The 8,313-nt window shown below is 43.7% G+C and overlaps 1 pseudogene; it reads left to right on the top strand.

The window, feature by feature from the left end:
- The first annotated feature begins 3,895 nt into the window (after nucleotides 1–3,895).
- On the top strand, nucleotides 3,896–8,304 carry LOC118395059 (splicing factor 3A subunit 2-like; annotated as a pseudogene).
- Nucleotides 8,305–8,313: the final 9 nt, after the last annotated feature.

Here is an 8,313-nt window from a genome sequence, read left to right as displayed (position 1 = left end):
GGGACCAGTGCGACTGCAGTGATCAGCTAGGGCGGACAGGGCTTTTGGTCACCTGAAGGCTCTGTTTACCTCGGCTCCCGTGCTGGCTCATCCTGATCCCTCCTTAGCGTTCATAGTTGAGGTGGACGCGTCCGAGGCAGGGATAGGGGCTGTGCTGTCTCAGCACTCGGGTACGCCACTAAAGCTCCGCCCCTGTGCATTCTTTTCGAAGAAGCTCAGCCCGGCGGAGTGAAACTATGATGTGGGGGACCGGGAGTTGTTGGCTGTTGTAAAGGCTCTGAAAGCATGGAGACATTGGCTGGGAGGGGCTAGACACCCTTTTCTCATTTGGACTGACCACCGCATTCTGGAGTATATTCGAGCAGCGAGGAGACTGAACCCTCGCCAGGCAAGGTGGGCCATGTTTTTCACCCGTTTTGTTTTCACCCTTTTCCTACAAACCAGGTTCCCAGGTCGTTATGGCAGACGCACTGTCCCGGCTGTATGATACAGAGGAGCGGTCCACGGATCCCACTCCCATAATTCCAGCTTCTCGCCTGGTGGCACCGGTGGTATGGGAGGAGGCCTCGGACATCGAGCAGGCCCACTCCCACTGAGTGTCCAGCTGGGCATCTGTACGTTCCATTTGATGTCCGCGATCGATTGATCTGTTGGGCTCACATGTCACCCTCCTCTGGTCATCCTGGCATCGGATGACCAGCCTTGCTGGGAAGTACTGGTGGCCCACTTTAGCTAAGGACGTGAGGGTTTATGTTTCCTCCTGTTCGGTATGCGCACAGTGCACGGCACCTAGACATCTGGCCAGAGGGATATTACAACCCCTTCCTGTTCCACAACAACCGTGGTCACACCTATCGGAGGATTTCGTGACGGATCTTCCCCAGTTGCGGGGTAACACCACGATCCTGGTCGTTGTAGATCGGTTTTCAGTCCTGCCGTCTCCTTCCTTTGCCCGGTCTCCCTACGGCTCTACAAACTGCGGAAGCCCTGTTCACCCACGTACTCCGGCACTACGGGGTACCTGAGGATATAGTTTCTGATCGGGGTCCCCTATTCACGTCTAGAGTCTGGAGCGAGTTTATGGAACGCCTGGGGGTCTCGGTCAGCCTTACCTCAGGTTTCCACCCCGAGAGTAACGGGCAGGTGGAAAGAGTCAACCAGGATGTGGGTAGGTATCTGCGGTCCTATTGCCAGAACCTATTGCCAGGACCAGATTGAAGCTCCTGCGGTGGATGAATGGTTTCGGCACTCAGAGGAGACATGGAACGCTACCCATGTGCGGCTACAACGGGCCGTCAGGAGGAAAAAGGCGAATGCCGACCGCCACCGCAGTGAGGCCCCGGGGTATGCACCGGGGGATTGGGTCTGGCTCTCGACCCGAAACCTGCCCCTTCACCTGCCCTGCCGGAAGCTGGGTCCGTGGTTTGTGGGGCCATTTAAAGTCCTGAGGAGACTGAACGAGGTTTGTTATAGGTACAAATCCCCCATGATTATCACATTAACCCCTCATTCCATGTGTCTCTCCTCAGGCCGGTGGTGGCTGGTCTGCTCCAGCAGTCTGAGGTGCGGGAGGTTCCTCCGCCCCCTCTGGACATCGAGGGGGTCCCGGCGTATACCGTACGAGCCATCATGGACTCAAGGCGTCGGGCGAGGGTCCTTCAGTACCTCGTGGAGTGGGAGGGGTTCGGCCCGGAGGAGAGATGCTGGGTACCGGTGGAGGACATCCTAGATCCTTCATTGCTACAGGAGTTTCACCGTCTCCACCCGGATCGCCATGCGGGGGGTACTGTCATGACTTCTGCCGAAGACGGCCCTTCTCCTTGTTCAGGTGGTGTTCTGCGGTCGACATCACCGGCTTTCTAGTCACCACCGATCCACGTTTCAGTTTCGTTTTGTTTTGTCTGTATTACACACACCTGGTTTCAATTCCCATATCATGTTTCTTATATAACCCTCTGGCATACATTTCTGTTCTGTACGTGATTGTTGGTGTCTTAAGTGGTTGTTGTATGTGCTAGTGTATGTTCCTATTTGGAATTTTTGCTGAACTTTTTTGAGTAAACTCCGTTGTGTTGCTCAAACCTGTGTCCTGCGCCTGACTCTGCTACATCTCTGCACCCAATCACTGACAATTGGGTAGGAATGATAAGCATTTGAACAAATATTTTATTGTTAATATAATATGAAAAGATATATTAGTGATAAGATGGGTAAACATGTAAGCATTACCAAATGTTGTATTATTTTGAATGTTTACATACACGCACAGTGAATGCCAAAGTGACTGCCAATACATTAACTTGTTAATTTTATAGGGAAAATGTTTAATCCATTAAATTACATTCAAGGGTTTAAAAAAAAGTTTCAATATTTTTCTAATTGATTTAGAATATTTTATAACGTCCCTGAAAGGTGTAAATAGCAAATGATCAAAGAAGTGTCTACAGTATTTGTCAGAATGTAACTATATAGTGTAATATACTTTTTTTGCGTCTGTCTGGTTTATTTCTTATTTACTCTTCTTTGGGCTTTTGTTATTTGTGATATATGTCTATTATTATGTACAGTGTTCGTGTGAAGCAACAAATAAGAAAACAAAGAAAGAAAAAGATAGGCGGCAGGGTAGCCTAGTGGTTAGAGAGTTGGACTAACCGAAAGATTGCAAGATCGAATCCCCGGGCTGACAAGGTAAAAATCTGTTATTCTGCCCCTGAACAAGGCAGTTAACTGTAATTCCTTCTGGAACTCTCATGTTATTTAGAGGTGTAGCCAGACCTCACCTTCTTGACCTACCTTCGCTTAATCCAGTTGACTCTCTAATAGGGAAAATATGTTTCTCCTTGCTCCCTCAGAACAACAGATGTATACATGCTTTATTTCAAAGGGAATTGTATCCAATCCTTACGTCACAAGTTACTGGAATACATTGGTCACTAATATATGTTGGGAAAAAGTCTGGTTATTACCACACAAATACTTGCTTGTTAACAAGGCCAAAGAGGTCTCTTTAAGAATGATCCATAAGTATACCCTGTGAATCATTACCTGAAGAAACTCCAAATATACACTGTTGATTGTACTTTTTGTGTTGAGCATCCAGAAACAGTTTCACATTTATTTTGGCATTGTCTACATGTAAAACAATTATGGAAAGATATTCACAGTTTTATAATTGTTAATTTTCTTGATGACTTTTGTTTGTTATGGGAGAATGTGCTGCTCGGTTTCCTGTAGCTCAGTTGGTAGAGCATGGCGCTTGTAACGCCAGGGTAGTGGGTTCGATTCCCGGGACCACCCATACGTAGAATGTATGCACACATGACTGTAAGTCGCTTTGGATAAAAGCGTCCGCTAAATGGCATATATTATTATTATTATATATTATTATTATATTATAAAGATAAAGGAAAACAATTTTACCTCATAAATCTAATTTTGCTAATGGCAAATTTCACATTCATAAATGTAAATTCACTAATAAAAAACCACTCTTCCGTGTATTCTATAAGGAATTTGAGCAGTACATTAGGACCATTCTACATTATTCTAATAAGAAAGCTGTTAAAACAATCAATATGTGTGTTTCTTTTAAGGTCTTTGTATAATCTGTAATTTGTTGTACCCCCTAGCATATGTTATTATTGTCTATTTATGTACTTATTGTATGTAATACAGACTTTTTCTACATGGGTAATAAAACAAATATATATATATGTTTTTTTTAAAGGCAGTTAACCCACTGTTCCTGTTAACTGACTTAACTGCCTAGTTAAATAAATAAATACAAAATACGCAGTTGAACATTGTAGGCTATACATTATAGACAAACACACGTCTTGCATTTTAGAGGCTTAACTTCAAATATTCACGTTTCTGCTGAACTATCTCGTAAAATATATAAAAAATACATTGTTTGAACTATGTGTTTTGTGTAGTTTTGTCAATAAAGTTATACACATGTACGAAACGGAAGTTTGCCTATGCGCATTAGTGTTTACGTTGTGAACGGCGTGACGCAAACGTTGAGGAATTGGTGAGTTTAAAAACGAGTAATTCTGTGGTAAATGAGATATTAAAGATATTCCATTAACTTGATTAGATGCACCTACATTTACCACAGCAACAGATATGAAAATAAGTCTTGTTTTGTTCGTTAAAGTCGTAGCTGCTTTGCCGGTTACCTCAACAAAGCTAACACAAGCTAATATTAGCATAGCTAGCTAATCCACCCTCTGCACCAAAACCCAGTGTATAAGATAGATAGATACACTATAGCCTATAGTAGTTGTCTTATAATAGTGTAATTACATGCATTGTTAGGCCTCTTGCTTTTGGTGTAGAAATGTATGTTTGAATACGTTTGAATAGTAGCTTTAGTTAGTTGGCTAGTTGCACCCTAATTGCTAGCTAGGTGCCATGGTCTGCGAATGTTACTAGTTAGCTAAGCTGAACAAATGTTATTTAATTTGGTACAATTTCAAGTCTTCATTTCATTTTCCAAAGATGCTCCCCAAAATGCACAAGTGAAAAAACGTACCTTTTTAAATTATGTTAAACTTTTTCCCCCCAATATGTTTCTCCAGAGTGAAGACGTCTACCTTGAGTATTTGACCAGTTGTCCAGGAGGTGGAGTTGAGTGTTTTGACTGTGAGTGAATCCATTGCCCTGCAAAATGGATTTCCAACACAGAGCTGGGGGCAAGACTGGGAGTGGTGGGGTTGCGTCCTCCTCGGAGAGCAACCGGGACCGGCGAGAGCGGCTCCGCCAGCTGGCCCTGGAGACCATTGACATCAACAAGGACCCCTATTTCATGAAGAACCATCTGGGCTCTTATGAGTGTAAACTGTGTCTGACACTCCACAACAATGAGGTAAGGAAGTGCTCATTTTAACATAACTCTTTATATGATGATCAATTGTCATTGGAATTACAGATTTGAACAATTGTTGTTTTCTCTTTACAGGGCAGCTACCTGGCCCATACACAGGGAAAGAAGCATCAAACAAATTTGTAAGTACATATGGATTACTACTACTTTTGTGTCATTTTAGCACTGTGTATATTTGGTTGTGCTCACTTCTCTATTTTGTTGAATGCAGAGCGAGAAGAGCAGCCAAAGAAGCAAAAGAAGCTCCCGCCCAACCAGCCCCCGAAAAGGTGAAGGTTGAGGTCAAGAAATTTGTGAAAATTGGTCGACCGGGGTACAAAGGTAGGTTAATGTGTTTTGTTAGTCATCATCAGGCTCTCAAAGGATTTGATGACTCTAGAACAATCTAATGTAATGTATTGATATTATTTCCCTTCTCAACAGTAACAAAACAGAGAGATCCAGAGAGCGGGCAACAGTCTTTACTTTTCCAGGTGAGTCTGAATCAGAGTATGTGAGCGGAGCTGGCGAGGAGTGGAGAGTGCCCAATTTGACTGGAGAGTGGAGCGAGATTCCCAAAGGCTGGAGCGTTGGCATTCTCGCTTGCCCCAATTTCGCTCCAGTAGCGCTCACATCACAAGCTCAGGGCATGCCTGCCCCAGCATGCATTTGTAGTCTACTTGTGTGCTGCAAATAGCCCCTTGCTAATGTCATGGAGTTTAAATATTTTCATAAAGAAACTGATTAAACACACAGGTGCTAAATCAAGGTGACTTACAAAGACGAGGTCCAAGAGGGAGTGCAGTGATGTAGTGTCCACAACTAAAGAATCATTGTGGAATCTAAAAGAATCTAAAAGACCAGTTGAGAACAAGTTCTCATTTACAACTGGGACCTGGCCAAGATAAAGCAAAGCAGTGCAACAAAAACAACACAGAGTTACACATGGGATAAACAATCGTACAGTCAATAACACAATAAAAAAATATGTATACAGTGTGTGCAAATTAAGTAAAGATGGAAAGGCAATAAATAGGCCAATAGTGGTGAATTAATTTCAATTTAGCAATTTACACTGGAGTGATATGTGCAGATGAGGATGTGCAGGTAGAAATACTGGTCTGCAAAAGAGCAGAAAAACAAAACAAAAACAAATATAGGTAGTTGGTTGGATGGGCTATTTACAGATAGGCTGTGTACAGCTGCAGAGATCGGTAAGCTGCTCTGACAGCTGACGCTTAAAGTTAGTGAGGGAGATATGTCTCCAACTTAAGTGATTTTTGCAATTCGTTCCAGTCATTGGCAGCAGAGAACTGGAAGGAAAGGCGGCCAAAGGAAGTGTTGACTTTGGGGATGACCAGTGAAATATACACGGGTGGGTGTTGCTATGGTGACCAGGGAGCTGAGATAAGGCGGATCTTTACCGAGCAAAGACTTATAGATGACCTGGAGCCGGTGGGTTTGGCGACAAATATGTAGCGAGGACCAGCCAGCAAGAGAATACAGATTTCAGTGGTGGGTAGTATATGGGGCTTTGGTGACAAAACGGATGGCACTGTGATAGACTGCATCCAATTAGTTAAGAAGAGTATTGGAAGCTATTTTGTAAATGACATCGCCGAAGTCAAGGATCGGTAGGATAGTCAGTTTTACAAGGGTATGTTTGGCAGCATGAGTGAGGGAGGCTTTGTTTTCAAAATAGGAAGCCAGTTTTAGATTTAACTTTGGATTGGAGATGCTTAATGTGAGTCTGGAAGGAGAGTTTACAGTCTAGCCAGACACCTAGGTATTTATAGTTGTCCACATTCTAAGTCAGAACCATGCAGAGTAGTGATGCTGGTCGGGTGAGGTCAGCAATCGGTTAAAAAGCATGCATTTCGTGTTACTAGCATTTAAGAGGAGTTGGAAGCCATGGAAGGAGTGTTGTATGATGTTGAAGCTCATTTGGAGGTTTTTTAACAGTGTCCAAAGAAGGGTCCGTGGCCTCCAACAGAATGGTGTCGTTTGCATGAATTCTAAAAATGATTTCAAAGGCACTGTTTAATTTGTATTTCATTCTAAGTATGTCACAGCCTAGATGCACAATTTATAGACTATATCATGATTTAATACAATAAAATGTGGTATGGCCTAGCCCAAACCATTATTCCTCCTCCACCTCCTCCACCAAACGTTACTGTTGGCACTTTGGGCTGCATTTTCCGAGACACTGGCTACTTTCTCTTCCTCCCCTATCAGATTGATTACCCAGAGATAGCAGAGGGCATAGGACCCAGGCATCGCTTCATGTCTGCATACGAGCAGCGCATCGAGCCCCCAGACCGTCGTTGGCAGTACCTTCTACTGGCTGCAGAGCCCTACGAGACGATCGCCTTCAAGGTGTGTGCGTGTCTTTATTTGGACCTAAGAAAATCCCCAATCACTCTCATTTGTCTTTGCTTCGTTCAGTTTTCCTATGAATGACAACTCATACCTTTTGGTATCTTCTATATTTATGCAGGTGCCAAGCAGAGAGATTGATAAAGGCGAGAGTCGCTTCTGGACCCACTGGAACAAAGATACAAAACAGGTAAAGTACATTTGGTGTTGACAGTCCCATGGTTGGTCTTATCTGACTTGGTTTTTGGAGTATATTTAGGTATTAATGGAATCCAACTAAATGTACCATGCCTCTCCAGTTCTTCCTGCAGTTCCACTTCAAGATGGAGAAAGCCCTCGCCCCACCCAGCGGACCCGTACCCCCCATAGGTATAAAGCGCCCACCTCCCCTGATGAGTGGGATGGGGCCTCGACCCCCCAGTGAGCCCATGCCCCCTCCACTACCAGGGGGGATGAATATGCCCCCTTTACCCCCTGGCGCCCCGGCCCTCCCCAGATGCACCAACACCATCAAATGCAGCACAGTGGCCCCGGAATGGGTATGCCACCCCTGATGAGACCCCCACTCCCCTCTGACAGCCATGAAGGAATGCCCCATCAAAACAACTGATCTCCAACCAGCACATCAACCCTTCTGTTAGATTGTTTGCCTATCATTTGGTTACTATAACAGTGCCCCATTTTAGGACTATGTCAAGTGTACTGTTTCATTGTGCGATGTACTTTTTCTAAACTCTGAAAGAAACTTTGTATACCTACATATATTCTACAGATGCAAAATGGGCCATATTCAATAGGTTTTGTACACAGTTGCCAAGGCATTGTATTTATCATGCTCGTCTAATATCCACACTATCATACCATTTTTAGAATGAGGCAATATAATGTGCAGGCTTTAAGTGTTATGCTAGTGTGGCTATAGGAAGATATCCATTGTTTTAGGTACTTTGTGATGGCACCAATATTAATAGGATCCTGCTGTATTGTAAAGGTTGAGTCCTGTGTATGAAACAACATATTTTAAGGTTCTTTTTTATAATAAAACATGTGGAAAAGTATCATGATCT

Source organism: Oncorhynchus keta, chromosome 15, assembly GCF_023373465.1.
Source record: "Oncorhynchus keta strain PuntledgeMale-10-30-2019 chromosome 15, Oket_V2, whole genome shotgun sequence".
Lineage (NCBI taxonomy): Eukaryota > Metazoa > Chordata > Actinopteri > Salmoniformes > Salmonidae > Oncorhynchus > Oncorhynchus keta.
This window is presented reverse-complemented; position numbering and strand designations above follow the sequence as displayed.